We start from the raw sequence: 15933 nt of genomic DNA, 5'->3' as shown, positions 1-15933 counted from the left end.
ATCATAAAGCTTTGAATTCGAATTTGAGTTTTCAAAAATCATTATTTGTTTGGATTGGGTGTTGTTGTAAATAACCGAAAATATTGTTTGGAGTTTATATTTCAATTATGAGGGTGCTTGGTGAAGATTAAACTTGGTTCTGGCTGAATTTCAGATTGATCTCGAAGAAGAAGAAGACATGACATACAATATACTTACGAAATTGTTGTAAAGTTGTAGGTAAATTGTATTATGTTGTAGTTATATATATATATATATATATATATATATATATATATATATATATAGTTGCCTCCCCATGTATAATTTGAGAAACTAGTGATATATGACATAACAACACCTCTTAGCATTTAACTCTAATATTCACACAATTAAGAATCACAAAATTCTTCTTTAGAAAATGTCATTCGACGAATAATATTTATCTGATTGTGCTATCAGCTTAACATAATTGATTTCCTTAAACATGCATTACTTTTCGTAACGTGGACAAAATCAAAACTACATCATATGCACCGAAAGCCTCCAGGTCTATCACGTAACCAACTTTAAAATAAGGCTCCTTATTACTTAGACAAATGGCAATATTCAGTAAAAGTACTGAGAATTGGCATAGAGACATTTTGAACTTATCGACATTTTTGACAATTATAATCATAAGTTATTTGGTCAAATTACATAATCAAATATTACCCTCAATGAAATTATAGTCAATTGAGTCCAGCATGTACTATATATATGTATCTATTTTACTCTACCGAGTCGCGCTATAGTCGGCCGGGTACGATACCTATTGTCCAACTACTGATCAGCTGGGTTTATCGAGCTCCACGTGGTCGGGTACGATTCTACCGAGCCTTATGATGGTCGGGAACGTTTTTACCGAGTCCTCTTCGAGGCCGGGTACAATATGATGATGATGATGCCCATAGAGGCGTATGTTTTTAAAAGTTTATGTATATATATGTATCATGCATTTCATGTCAGTAGCCCTCAGAGGCACTCAGATGCTACAGGTTGTATCTCCTCTATCACTCTTTACATTATTGTTCTTATTTATTGCTTTCCTGCCTTACATACTTGATATTTTATTCATACTGACGTCCCTTTGTCCTGGGGACGTTGCGTTTCATGCCCGCAGGTGCCCATAGACAGGTTAATAGTTTCCTAGTAAGCTATCAGCTCAGCATAAGGTGTTGGTGCACTCTACTTGCTCCGGAGTTGCCTATTTGGTCAGTATGATTTGGACATGTATTGATTGGTATGGTGGGGCCCTGTCCCGACCTTTATGATATCATGTACTCTTAGAGGCTGGTAGACAAATGTCATGTATATGGATACTTGTATGGCTTTGCCGGCATATGTTTTGAGTGTACAAATGATTATGTCGACCTTGTAGGCCCGTATGTCACATGTATAAGTTTCTACATCATGATGGGTTATCATATGTCTAGTATTCCCTTATGTTTTATTCTGATTGTCTCATGACGGCCCTTCTGGCCCATTTACCCATGATGGTATGATAAGAAAGATATGTTACATTGATACTCGGTTGAGTAAGGTTGGATTGCATATCGTAGTGCTATATTGAGGTGAGGCACACGCTTAATGACGAGTGTGGAGTCGTGCCCTATTGGGGATTGTGACTTCTTCTTCTTCTTCTTCTTCTTCTTATTATTATTATTATTATTATTATTATTATTATTATTATTATTATTATTATTATTAGTATTATTAGTATTATTATTATTACTATTATTATTATTATTATTATTATTGTTATTGTTGTTGTTGTTGTTGTTGTTGTTATTATTCGAGTTTCAATATAAAATTCAGCCAAAATCAAGTCTAGTCTTCACCCTAGCACCCTCAAAATTGAGATATAAACTCCAAACAATATTTCCAATTTGTTTGCAACAACACCCGATCCAAACAAATAATGGTTTTTGAAAACCCAAATTCAATTTCAAAGCTTCAAAGCTTTTTAATGGCTATCAATAGTGAAAACTCTACATAGCAAGCAATTCATTGATGAATTACTACAGTATCTACGTTTGAATTTAGTAATTCTTTTCAATGTTTGTAATCCGCACTTTTGAGTTGCAATCGTTGTTCTGGGAACTCTAAATTTTATAATAACCAATTAAGTGTGTAAGTTCCACTGCCAGAAATCATATTCTTTTATTAAGATCACACTAGTGGAAAGAAAGCTAGACGATGGGTACACTGGAAAAAGCAGAGAGAGACACGAAGAGAGAGAGTAGACAAGTATAAAGGAATAAGGAAATAACTGATATTCCTTATTCAATTCCTAATATAAAGGGATAGTCATTTAAAACGTATTTATATATAATTGGTAAATTGTATATGACCATGTAATTAAATTGAAAAATGAGCAAGGAGGGTAATAAGGTTTCAAATAATGTGTAGTTAAAATATCATGGTATAGCCAGTTTTCACACTGGTCAATGAAAAATAGCCAGCGTTTACCAATTCAATGAAAAATAGCCACTATTTTGCTGCAACAGGGACCGGTCCAGTATAATATACGGGAGTTCTGGTGCATTTGTGTACGAACTCCAGCATATTATGCTGGACCGGTATACTTTGCTAACTCCTGTAAAATTTGCGGGAGACTGGAGCACCAGTGCTCCAAACTCCAGTATATTATACTGGACAATTATACTTGCTGGAACTCCCGTAAAATTTGCGGGAGTTCCAGCATAATTATGCTTGAACTCCCGTAAAATTAGCGGGAGTTCCAGCATAGTTATCCTGGAACTCCCGTAAAAGCATACTTATGCTGGAACTCCCGTAAAATTTGCGGGCGTATTTTTCCGGATTTTGAACAGTGTTTTCGCTCAGATTTAAAGTGGCTAAATTTCGATGACTTTTGAAACTTGGCTATTTTTCAACGACCAGTGGTAAATCTGGCTATTTTTGAATTTCTCCCTAATATATAGGAATGTAAAAATCCATATTTTCTTTTATCTTTGGGCCGTGTGATCCACGTAATAAAGAGATTTGCACAAACATGATACTCTCACGCCGATGTTTAAGTTTTGTCTTCAGGTAATGAATTTATGAAAAAGTAACATCGGAACATAATTTTATTCACAAATCTCGTCGGATTGCAAAACTTGCTTTGCTTACAAGTTATAACGGTGCGAGACATACCTTTAGTGCAACTTGTTCACAAAGTTTTGGTAGGGATATTTGCAAAAAATAGTATTGTATATGGGAAAAATATTCTATGACAGGTGATCATCTAAAGTAAAGACACGTGGAATTCAAGACCAAGATGGTCACCGAACGCAGCAATTTCACTTGTCACCGGAAGGGAATGTTCATAAAGGTGTATTAAATGCGTTGCGTCCGGTAGTATTTAATAGAGAATATTCTGCAGCATTAAGAACGACAGCCCGTTACACGAAATTTGATATTTATTTCCACCGTTACACCTTCAGCAGTGGCCCTCATAATTGATATTAACGGAGGACACGATCCTTGGACCTCCTTCCCTAGACACACGTATAAATAGAGAGCTCAGTTATCATTGTAAGGGACACAATTTTCCTAGTTAACTTCTACTACATTCTATACGAAGCTTTATACAATTTTACTTTCCTGCTTTTGATCTCATCATTCCTGTGCCCGAAAACCTTGTTCCCGAATCCGCCAATTCTGCTATTTCATCTATATTTTAATGCTAAGTATTATATATTTATTCAGTTATTTTATTATTTTCAGGTTCAAATTAGTTCACTTGTCTAGAAACCACGTATAAATTCGACTGTACCATTTTACGGGTAAACAGTTTTGCGACCACCGTGGAGCCTAGACAGTCCTGCAATTAAATTGATCCTAGCCTTTTTTACTAACAAACTTTGATTGTTTTGTATTAAAGAAAATCATAAACAAATGACAGATAAAGCAGTAAACAACATGAAAAACCTTGAGGTTCAAGGAAAGCAGCCTCACTTTGAGGACTCAATCACTGACACCCACAACAAGGGGAATGACGCCACACCAGTGCATGACAGGCAGTATCCTCGACATGTTCGGGAAACAACTCCCGATGATGCTGAAGAGGAGCATGTCCTCAACGCGGTAAGGATCTTGTAAGAGCAACAGGCGATCATTCTAGGTCATCTCACGCGGCAAGACAATGTTATGACGGTATTGAAGCAGGCGTTGTTGGGGGCTTCGAACAATGCAAACAGACAGAATCCAATTCCTCCTGGTGTCCCCCCAAACCAAACAACACAGAGGATTGACAGCAACACTCCCAGGGGTAAAGTTGGCTCCGACGGAGCTGGGGGGAGCGGATCTGGTCTCAATAACAAGAACGATCCTTTCAAGAATGAACTTTTACCATTTATGAGGGAAGTCTACTTCCCCATGGACCAAATCCCGGGTGCACTACCAGTACTGAAAGGGCCGAACTCGGAGAAGTATACTAAATTGTCGTATAAGCTGAGTGTAGCGCCGGAGTTAATCCTGAAGTGGTTAAAATGCCCAAAGTGCCAAAATATGACAGAACTTCATACCCTCAGGAGCATATTACCACCTACACAATGGAGGTAAAAGGAAATTATCAAGCTCCTCACAAAATTGAATATGTGTTGTTAAAAAATTTGGAAAAACTCTCACAAAGGGAGCCTTTACGTGGTATTCGCTGTTACCCGAGCATTCCATAGACTCCTTTGAGATGCTCGCGGATTCTTTCATCAAGGCTCATGCCGGGTCAGGAAAGGTACAGGCCCGAAAAGCCGATATATTCAGAATTGCACAAGGAGAGTCCGAGTTATTAAAGGAGTTCGTTACATAATTCCAGAAGGAAAGAATGTTGCTCCCAGCTGTCCCGGATGAATGGGCAGCTGAAGCATTCACCAAAGGATTGAATCCGAGAAGTTCATACGCTTCCCGGCAATTGAAGGAAATCCTGCTTGAGTTTCAATCTACGACTTGGGCGGATGTCCACAACATTTACAAGTCAAAAATAAGGATCGAAGATGATCAGGTTGGTTTTCCATTATCAACCAAAGGACGGGAGAAGAGCAGAGAAAAGTCAAAGGATGATTACGACACAGACAGATGAACTCCGAGGGTCAGGTTTCTACCCTACGAGCGGACTGAAGGCCGTAGCAGAAGCCTTCAAACAGCAGATAAGTTCACCGTTGATAGAAGGACCGATCGCGGTCGGAACAACTGGCCGCTGCAGGAGAAAGGATCGTCAGGGTCATAGGATCTTTCTTACCCCAGGTTATCGGAATACAACTTCAACATCAGTATAGTGGAATTGGTGTCAGCCATGAGAAACATCAAAGAGGCACTATTCCCGAGACCAATGAGATCTGATCCAGGACAGAGGGATCCCAACTTATAGTGTGAATACCATTGGACAAACGCCCATCACACAGGGTACTGCCGACACCTTAGGGAAGAAGTGGCATAAGAATGGTCAACTCAAAGAGTTCTTAAGCGACCGAGCTAAGAACAATTATGGTCGGAATAGAGATAACTCGGAATCCTTGAAAGCAGGAGAAGAACCCCCGCGCCAAATGATCAATATGATCTTCGGAGGGAATGAGATTAATGGGGTCGCCTTTTCGATACCAAAGAATATGAAAGTATCAATAATTCATAGTAAAAGGCTGCAGGAAGACGATATCACTTTTACGGAGGAAGATGCAGACGGATTGCTGCTTCCACACAATGATGCACTGGTAATTTTTTTAAATGTATTACATTTTAAGATTAAACGTGTTCTAGTGGATCCAGGAAGTTCATCTAATATCATAAAATGGAGTGTATTGGAACAAACTAAACTCACCATAAGCATTATTCCGGTAACAAAGCTCATCACTGGATTCAACCTCGCGAGCGTGATGACCCGAGGAGAGATTTTGCTGCTCACCAATGCTGAAGGAGTAATGAAAACAAATATCTTTGAAGTTGTAGGCGGAGACATGGGGTACAATATTATCCTGGGAAGGCCATGGTTACACAAGATGAAAGTTGTGCCTTCAATGTATCACCAATTGTTGAAATTTCTGACTCCCGAGGAAATAAAGCAGATAAGGGGTGATCAACCGGCAATAAGGGAGATGAATGCAATCTTGGTCTCCAATAGCAAAGGAAGGAGCACGTGGCATAGAAATAATAGGAACCGGCACCTGCCCGCAAATCAGAAGAAGTTCGCCCGGGGGTAGAGGAATCGGAACAGTATCAGGTGCCAAGGTATTTCCAAGTTCCAGAAAAGACGGACGCAACGAAGTCCACGACGGAAGAACTAGAACAAGTTGTGTTGTTCGAAGAATTCCTAGAAAGGAAATTTCATTTGGGAACAGGACTGCACCCGGAGTTCAGGTCTACTTTTATTGAATTTCTTAAAATTAACGTCGATTGTTTTGCATGGTCGCACGAGGATATGACAGGTATCCGATGGTAATAGCCGTGCACAAGTTAAGCTTGGATCCCATCGTACCTCCAATAAGACAAAAGAAGCGCTCTATTGTTGAACCAAGGAATAAATTCTTCAAACAAGAGGTAATCCACTTACTCAATATCGGTTCAATCCGAGAGGTAAGATACCCAGACTGGCTAGCTAATATAGTAGTAGTTCCTAAGAAAAAATATGTTATGCATGTGCTTAGACTATAAGGATCTTAATAAGGTGTGCCCGAAAGACTCGTCCACATTTCCATATCGATCAAATGATTGATGCCACGGGCGGGCTCGAGTTAATGAGTTTTCTCGATGATTTTTCTGGGTACAATCAAATCAAGATGAACCTAATAGATCAGGAAAAGACTTCGTTTTTAACGAATTTCGATATATATTGTTACAATGTGATGTCCTTCGGGTTAAAAAATGCTGGAGTCACTTATTAATGGCTCGTGAATAAGATGTTCGAGAAACAAATAGGAAAGACTATGGAAGTGTATATAGACGATATGCTCGTTCAGTCTTTGAATGCAGGTGACCACCTTAAGCATTTGCAAGAAACATTCGACATCCTGAGGGAGCATAACATGAAACTTAACCCTAGTGTGCGTTCAGGGTCAGCTCTGGTAAGTTCTTGGGATTCCTAGTCTCACAAAGGGGAATTGAGGTAAATCCTGACAAAATCAAGGCCATAGAGGATATCCTGGATCAATTGTCAAACGTAAAAGAAGTCCAGAGGTCAAATGTTCATTTCTCGATCGTCAAAAAATGTCATCGCTTCTTCGCACTGCTCAAAAAGAAGAATAAATTCGAATGGACACTAGAATGTCAGCAAGCCCTGAAGGACTTGAAGAAGTACTTGTCAAGCCCTCTGTTGCTCTCAAAACCAAAAGAAGGTGAAACATTGCTAGTCTACCTCGCGGTTTCAGAAGTTGCGGTATGTACAGTTTTAATCCGAGAGGGCGAAGGTATGCAATCTCCCATTTATTACGTTAGCAAAATTTTAACGGAAGCAGAAACTCGCTACCCACATTTGGAAAAACTGGCCTTAGCTCTCATAGTTGCCGCTCGAAAGTTGAGGCCCTACTTCAGTGTCACCCAATAGCTATGGTGACTACTTTCCCTTTGCCGAACATCCTTCATAAACCCGAGCTCATGGGTAGGTTGGCCAAATGGGCCGTCAAATGAGCGAGTTCAACATAGAATATAAACCAAGGACTGCAATTAAGTTGCAAGTCTTCGCTAACTTCATGGCTGATTTCAGTCCAGGACTTCTACCCATGGCAACCAAGGAGGCAGTAATGATATCGGAATCGACATCGGGGGTTTGGACCTTATTTACCGACCGAGCTTCTAATGTAAAAGGATTCAGGCTTGAAATAGTCTTAATTACGCCATCGGGGGAAACCCTAAGGCAGGCCATCGGAACGATCCCTTTAACTAACAATGAAGTAGAGTACGAAGCATTGATTGCTGGGCTCAAACTGGACCAGGGACTTGACTCCGATGTCATTGAAATCTAATGTGATTCACAATTGGTGGTAAATCAGGTCTACCGGATCTTTGACACCAAAGAAGAACGTATGCAACAATACGTAGTAAAGGTCCAGGCTCTGTTAGCACGATTCCGGGAGTGGTCAATTACTCATATCTGGAGAGAGGAAAACACGGAAGCAGATGCATTGGCAAACTCGAGCTCGTCGACAGAAATCAAGGGATCGGAATCAGGGATGGTAGTACAACTGATGAATTCGGTCCTGGATACAGATGGTTACTATGAGGTGAATTTGGATAGTTTGGTCTGGGACTGGACAAATGAAATAATCGACTATCCCGAGCATGGGAAGTTTCCCGAAGACCCCAAAGCATCACGAGCGTTACGCACAAAAGCTGCACGTTATAGCTTCAAGAAAGGCCAATTGTATAGAGTATCCTTCCAAGTCCTGTTGGCCCAGCGCTTAGGAATGTTAGAAGCCAATTATGTCATGCCATAGAACAAGATGCCAAATACTTCATACAAAAATGTAATAAGTGGAACGCTACGCACCACTAGCACATCAACCGGTAGAACCCTTACATTCGGTTCTGTCCCCGTCGGACCGCTACCGCCGGCTCCTAGAAAGGTAAGATTTCTTTTAGGTTTGATTGACTATTTTTCTAAATGGGTGGAAGCAGGTCCTTATCAGAAGATTAGAGAACGCGAAGTGGTCGACTTCCTGTGGAAAAATATAATTTGCAGGTTCGGAATACCAAAGGAGATAGCATGCGACAATGGGCCGCAGTTTATCGGTGCAAATGAAGTATCTTGAAGATTTGAAGATAAAGAGGATCACCTCTTCACCCAATCATCCGAGCGCAAACGGTCAAGCGGAGTCAACGAACAAAGTGATTATTCTAAATCTCAAGAAAAGGTTGGAAGCGGCAAAAGGCAATTGGCTCGAAGAATTTCCCGGAGTTCTACGGGCCTACCGAACAACAGCCAAGTCGAGCATAGGAAAGACTCCTTTTTCCCTTGTGTACAACGCAGAAGATTTAATCCCGGTGGAAGTGAGGGAACCCACCTTGAGATATTCCTGGGCAGATGAAGAATCGAACAACAAAGTAATGTTAAGCAACTTGGAGCTGCTCGAGGAACGTAGGGACTTGGCGCGTGTAAGAATGACAGCTCAAAAGCAGAGAATGGAACGATATTATAATCGGAGAGCCAATTTTCCTTGGCTCGATAGCATGGATTCCTAAGGGGAAGTAAGGTGTGTTGCCTAGTTAAGGATTATCTAGTAATTCATTGGTGGAATCTTTGAAGGCACAAGACTTCCAGTGTTCCAATTTGCATTCTTCGCACTCGAACACTGGGGGAATGATATAAGGATACGGCATCAATAACTGCAACGTCGACCGGGAACAAAAATCCGAAAATATAAATATGTCATCGGGACATGGCACTGCACAACCAGCCCTGTAGAAACAAGTTGTACATGATAGCCATAAATAATGGCAATTTCTTTATAGCATAACAAATGCTTTTGCACTTTTGAAAATAGAAGGAATTAAATGAAATGAAATCCTTTTGTTTTTACCATGTTTCTTGTCTGAACGATGAACTAACTTTGTTATTTGAAAGTTAAACAAATACTTCAAATGTTAGTGCCATAATGAACATGAGACGTCCTCTTGAAGAGCATCATAAACAAAATAGGGCCCTCTCTTATGAAAATCTTCACGTTAAAGGGTTGGTTTAGGAAGAATTTATGCCCGGAATCAAAATGCCTTCGGGAAAAAATGCACCTGAATACGTATACGAAAGGACGCAAGAAAGTAAACTTGCGCAAATACTTATAGAAACCCTCATGTAAAAGGGATAATACTAGGAACCAACACACTTCAAAGAAAGTGCATCTGAGACTACACATAGCAAAGTATGAAATGAAAACATGCGCAAAATTCTTAAGGATTAAAGAATTGCATGGATATTCAAACGAAAATATGACTCAAACAATACTTGAGCGAAAATGTGTCTTTATTTACAAAAACATGCCAAAAATGGCAAAGATACAAGAATAGGAAAAAGAAAAGAAAAGCTAAACTGCAGCATCTCCGGAACTCGAAGGAAGAGAAGTATTCGCGCCCCCGGGAGAAGTAGGTGGATCCAGTGATGGCTCAGCATTTCCCCCAGATTGGTCTTCAGCATCCTCATCTCCGATTCCTCTTCAGTTCCCGAATACTCGGAACTGGAATTATAAGAACTAGAAGCATCAGACTGTACCGGGAGTCCATTTTTCGACGCCAATTAAAGCTCTCGGACCCTAGCAATCGGCATCAAAGTCAAGGATGCATGATTTGGCCTCTTCCAAGGTTTTTCTCCTCATGATGTACATGAAGTAAGTTTTTTCATCAATGAGGGAAGTCGCTCAACATTTGAGTTTTTCCTTGAGTTGGGTTACCACCTCCAAGAGGCTTTTTGGGGCGGACCTAACGAATTGGAGGCTAATATCAAGGTCACGGACAGTTGAACTAAAGAGCCTAATATTCTTGATAGTTTTCTGTACTTCTCTTCCAACTGGGCACACTTCGCCTCTATTGCACCAAGCTCTTCGATTTTGGAGTCCAAGGCTGCTTCTAATTCAATCACTTTTTCAGCAGTGGCAGTCTCGCGCTCGACTACAGTAAGAACGACGTCATGGAATTCAACCCATTTGGCCTTGGCCTCGTCAAATCTAGCACTTAGTGGGCCAATTTCTTGGCTAAAGGTTACCACCTCTTTCTCGCTTTTCTGCAAACGAGCCTCCAAAACAACAACCTCAGTGGCTTTGGTTTCCAGTTCCAGAGGCGACGGACAGTCTGGTCCCGTTCCGCCAAAAGCTGATTCCAGTTCCGAGAGGTGGAGGACAGTTTCTGAAGGCCCTCGGAAGCAAGAAAATTGGCCTACAAAGCAAGAGAAGCAAAACTTAGAATATAATCATGCAAAAGTAGAAGAAATTATGAAGAAAGAAACGTACCCCTGCGGCATTATGCATGGAATTATTCACAGACACTCTCCCGATAATGCCCGAACCTTTTCCCAATCTTTATCTGAAGCCAGAGGCTTCAAATAGTTAGGAAGCTCCATCGGCTAGGAAATTAGGTTGCATCCGGTAGAGACCGAAAGAGTAACATTCCTCCTCCTATGTGGATCTTCAGAAGTGGCAGCATAATTTTGCCCCAAATTCCCATTAACTAGGGACTGCGGAAGAGGAACATCCTTTTCACGATCATGTGCGGCCGGCGAAGATGATGTAGCAATTACTGGTGGAAGAGTTGATAAAGATGGAAGTGATGTAGCAGTTGCTGGTGATGGTAAAGATGGAGATGAAGTTGATGGAGTCGAAGCACGAGAAGAAGTTGCATAAATTGTAGTGCTGAAAAATGGATGCTCCCCAAACAAGGACGGCAGGGACTCGGTACTCGGCCTCACACTACTGGGTACAACAGTACGGACCCGGTAGCAGGAGTTGGCATTTTCTACCAAATCAAACCCTTCCCCCCCCCCCTAGAGCGCCGAGACGTCATCCTCAATTGGAATAGTTAACTCAACAGATGGAGCATTCTGTTAAGTTGATGATGAACGTCGTCTTCTATGTAGAGAAGCCCCATCATCACTGGCTTATCCATCATCATCGACCACCACGGTGTCTATGACCGGCCCTGGAGGAGGGCTAGTGATCACAACTTCTGGAGATGACACGGGGCAGCAGTGTTCGCCCTTTTATTCTTTTCCCCGATCGTAGAAAAATGCCTTCTCTTTGGTTGCTTGTTCTCCGGCCGGGAACTCCGTAATGAAACACATGTGCCCGAAGCAGGCCTGGAGACACCTACTCGAGTAGGCCTCCTGAAGCAGCCTCGCCGCATTAGCAGGATCAGCTAAAACGTCCTCCTCGGGGACAACAACTGAGCCAGCATGTAGACCTGATTTCAAGAAAAAGATAGAAGAAATTAGTCAAGTTCTTCACATGAAAAATTGAAATAAGGTGAGTTTGAATTTCCATGATTCTTGGCCTTCCACCCGTACTTAAGGACCAGTTCTTTCCACAAACGAGTTTCGTGCGTCGTAACGTCCAAAATATTTTGAACCCACTGGTCCAGGCCTTCCACCACCAGTGGGATCTATCGAGTTGCTAAAACATACAAAGGATGACGAATCAATACATGCATAGAAGAATATTTAGCGAAGGAAAATATACTAAATAGAGGTCTTACGAGCACGGTTCCAAGTGGCCTGAAAGGATGATTCCATTGATGAAATGATATTATTTGTAGCAATTGCAACGAGCCATTCCATCCACCCACGGACATTATCATCATCCATGCTAGACGTCATCCTCGGTTGGAATAGTTAACTCAACAGATGGAGCATTCTGTTGAGTTGATGATGAACGTCGTCTTCTATGTAGAGAAGCTCCATCATCACTGGCTTCTCCATAATCATCAACCACCACTGTGTCTATGACCGGCCCGGGAGGAGGGCTAGCGATCACGACTTGCAAAGATGACACGGGGGCAGTAGTGTTCGCCATGTTATTCTTTCCCCTGGCCGCAGAAGAACGCCTTCTCTTTGGTTGCTTGTTCTCCGGCCGGGAACTCCGTAATGAAACACCTGTCCCCGAAGCAGGCCCGAAGATACCTGCTCGAGTAAGCGCCTCCTGAAACAGCCTCGTCGAATCAGCAGGATCAGCCAAAACGTCCTCCTCGGGGACAACAACTGATCCCGCATGTAGACCTGATTTCAAGAAAAGATAGAAGAAATTAGTCAAGTTTTTCACATGAAAAATTTACATAAGGTGAGTTTGAATTTCCATGATTTTTGGACTTCCACCCGTACTTAAGGACCGGTTCATTCCACAAACGAGTTTCGGGCGTCGTAACATCCAAAATCTTCTGAACCCACCAGTCCAGGCCTTCCACCACCAGTGGGATCTATCGAGTTGCTGAAACATACGAAGGATGACGAATCAATATATGCGTAGAAGAATATTTAGCAAAGGAAGATATACTAAATAGAGGTCTTACGAGCACAGTTCCAAGCAGCCGTAAAGGATGATGCCATTGATGGAATGATATTATTTGTGGCAATTGCAACGAGCCGTTCCGTCCACCCACGGTCATTATCATCATCATGCTAGACGTCATCTTCGGTTGCAATAGTTAACTCAACAGATGGAGCATTCTGTTGAGTTGATGATCAGCGTCGTCTTCTATGTAGAGAAGCCCCATCATCACTGGCTTCTCCATCATCATCGACCACCACGGTGTCTACGACCGGCCCGGGAGGAGGGCTAGTGATCACGACATCCGGAGATGATACGGGGGCAGTGGTATTCGCCCTTTTATTCTTTTCCCTGACCGCAGAAGAACGCCTTCTATTTGGTTGCTTGTTCTCCGGCCGAGATCTCCGTAATGAAACACCTGTGTCCGAAGCAGGCCCGGAGACACCTGCTCGAGTAAGCGCCTCCTGAAGCAGCCTCGCTGCATCAGCAAGATCATTCAAAACGTCCTCATCGGGGACAACAACTGAGCCTGCATATGTAGACTTGATTTCAGGAAAAAGATAAAAGAAATTAGTCAAGTTCTTCACATGAAAAATTGAAATAAGGTGAGTTTGAATTTCCAAGATTTTTTGGCCTTCCACCCGTACTTAAGGACCAATTCTTTCCACAAACGAGTTTCGGGCGTCGTAACGTCCAAAATCTTCTGAACCCACCGTCCAAGCCTTCTAGCACCAGTGGGATCTATCAAGTTGTTTTACATACGAAGGATGACAAATCAATACACGCATAGAAAAACATTTAGCGAAGGAAAATATAATAAATAGAGGTCTTACGAGCACGGTTCCAAGCGGCAGGAAAGGATGATGCCATTGATGGAATGATACTATTTGTGACAATTTCAATGAGTCGTTTCGTCCACCCACGGTCATTATCATCATCCATGCTAGTCAATAGAGCATGGTGGCCACGTTTGCAGGGGAGTACTGATTCATCATACGAGCTAATGATAGCTCTTCTCTAGTTTCCTGGCACAAGCGTCGAAGGCAGGCAACCGTCCTCTACACTGAAGGGCTCATTTGTGCCAAGCATACTTGGTAGCGAAGGCAAAACTCCATAATCTTGAATCAAGCTCTCCGCTCAAAGAAAGCGCACCCAAAGTAAAAGGATACGTGTAAAAATATGTAAAACCTTCCCTAGGATAGGTCACTCGCTCCGATAGATAAGGAGCAATGATGTCCAATTCATGACAGCGGAAGTCTTCCTTCACAGTAGGAATACTTGAAGGGCGAATTGAAGAAGGATGCCTACTGACGACCCATGAATGAGGGTTAGCAGTAGGGAATTTCTCTTCGAAGTCTTTTGTGGTGTTAAGACTTACGGGGGTGATGGAGCCTACCGTTGGAGGAGCAGAGTCCTCTACCTTGTTCTTTTTCTTTGAAGATCCAGCGCGCTTGGAAGAAGAAGCTATTGAATAAGAAGAAGGAAAAGGGTTTTGGTTCAAAGAGAATTAGGAAAACAAAGATGCATGTTACAAGTTGGAGAAATTATGAAGTGCATAGGAGAAGGGTAATGCGTATAAGTAAAATTTTGGCCGGCTAAATTCATGGCCGTGATTACCTCGATAATCGGCAAAGGCTGTGCTGAATCGTGGGATGATGCGTATTTGGGGTATTAAATGGTGAGAGACGTGCGTCTAATCAACTGTCAGAAGCCAACAAAGAGAGTTATAGTAATTCCCGCCAAAATGAGTATTTTTACCAACTTTCCGGTAACACAAGATTGTGTCACCAAAAAGTAGGGGGACTATCTGTATAAGGAAAAATATGATATGACATGCGGTCATCTAAAGGAAGGACACGTGGAACCCAAGATGGAGATGGTCACTGAACGCAGCAATTCTGCTTGTCACCAGAAGGGAATGTTCATAAAGGTGTATTAAATGCTTTGCGTCCGGTAGTATTTAATAGGGAATATTTTGCAGTATTAAGAACGGCAGCCCGTTACAGGGAATTTGGCATTTATTTCCACCGTTACACCTTCATCAATGGCCCTCATAATTGACATTAAAGGAGGGCACGATCCTAGAATCTCCTTCCTAGACACAACTATAAATAGAGAGCTTAGTTATCATTATAAAGGACACAATTTCCTGGTTAACTTATACTACGTTCCATACAAAGCTTATCACAATTTTACTTTCTTGCTTTTGATCTCATCATTGCTGTGCCCGGAAACCTTGTTCCTGGACCGCCAATTCTGCTATTTCATCTATATTTTAAGGCTATGTATTTTATATTTCTTTAGTTATTTCATTATTTTCTGGATCAAATTAGTTCACTTGTTTAAAAACCACGTATAAATTCAACTGTACCGTTTTTCGGGTAAACAAGTATACTTCTGTACTATTGTTTAATTTTTATTTTCTTCTAAGAAATTTGCGTAAAAATAACCTCGGGGCATAATTTTGGTTCACAAGTCTCACAAGATTGCTAAAACTTGCCTTGTTCACAAGTTATGCTTCACGGAATATAACACTGGTGAAAATTATTCACAAAGTTCTGACGGATGGACTAAACTTCTTGTTCACACGTTATCACGGGCGGGCATAAGTTACACAAATTGTTTAGAAGTTCTGTGGAATTGGCAAAAGTTGTCTATGTCGTTCAATTGCTCACAATTTTTGCCGAACTTAGCAAAACTTAGTACTATCTTCATTATAATTATCTTGTTGAAGTGTTCACAAATATTGATTAATTGGCGAGACTTGGTACTGCGTTGCTTGTTCGCATTTAGGATCTTCTGCAATTTCGCATATGGTGGTTCTCTCATGTCTTCATTTTCCTCCCTCATTTTTCTATAAAAAGTTCCTTAGGGCATTTCAAACCTTTACACCCATTTTGGGGGGATTTCCCTATTTTGGGGCAACTCACTCCACCCATTCCCCTATTCCCCCCCCCCCCCC

The sequence above is a fragment of the Nicotiana attenuata genome, chromosome 9 (genome assembly GCF_001879085.1).
Source record: "Nicotiana attenuata strain UT chromosome 9, NIATTr2, whole genome shotgun sequence".
In the NCBI taxonomy this organism is placed as follows: domain Eukaryota; kingdom Viridiplantae; phylum Streptophyta; class Magnoliopsida; order Solanales; family Solanaceae; genus Nicotiana; species Nicotiana attenuata.
This window is presented reverse-complemented; position numbering follows the sequence as displayed.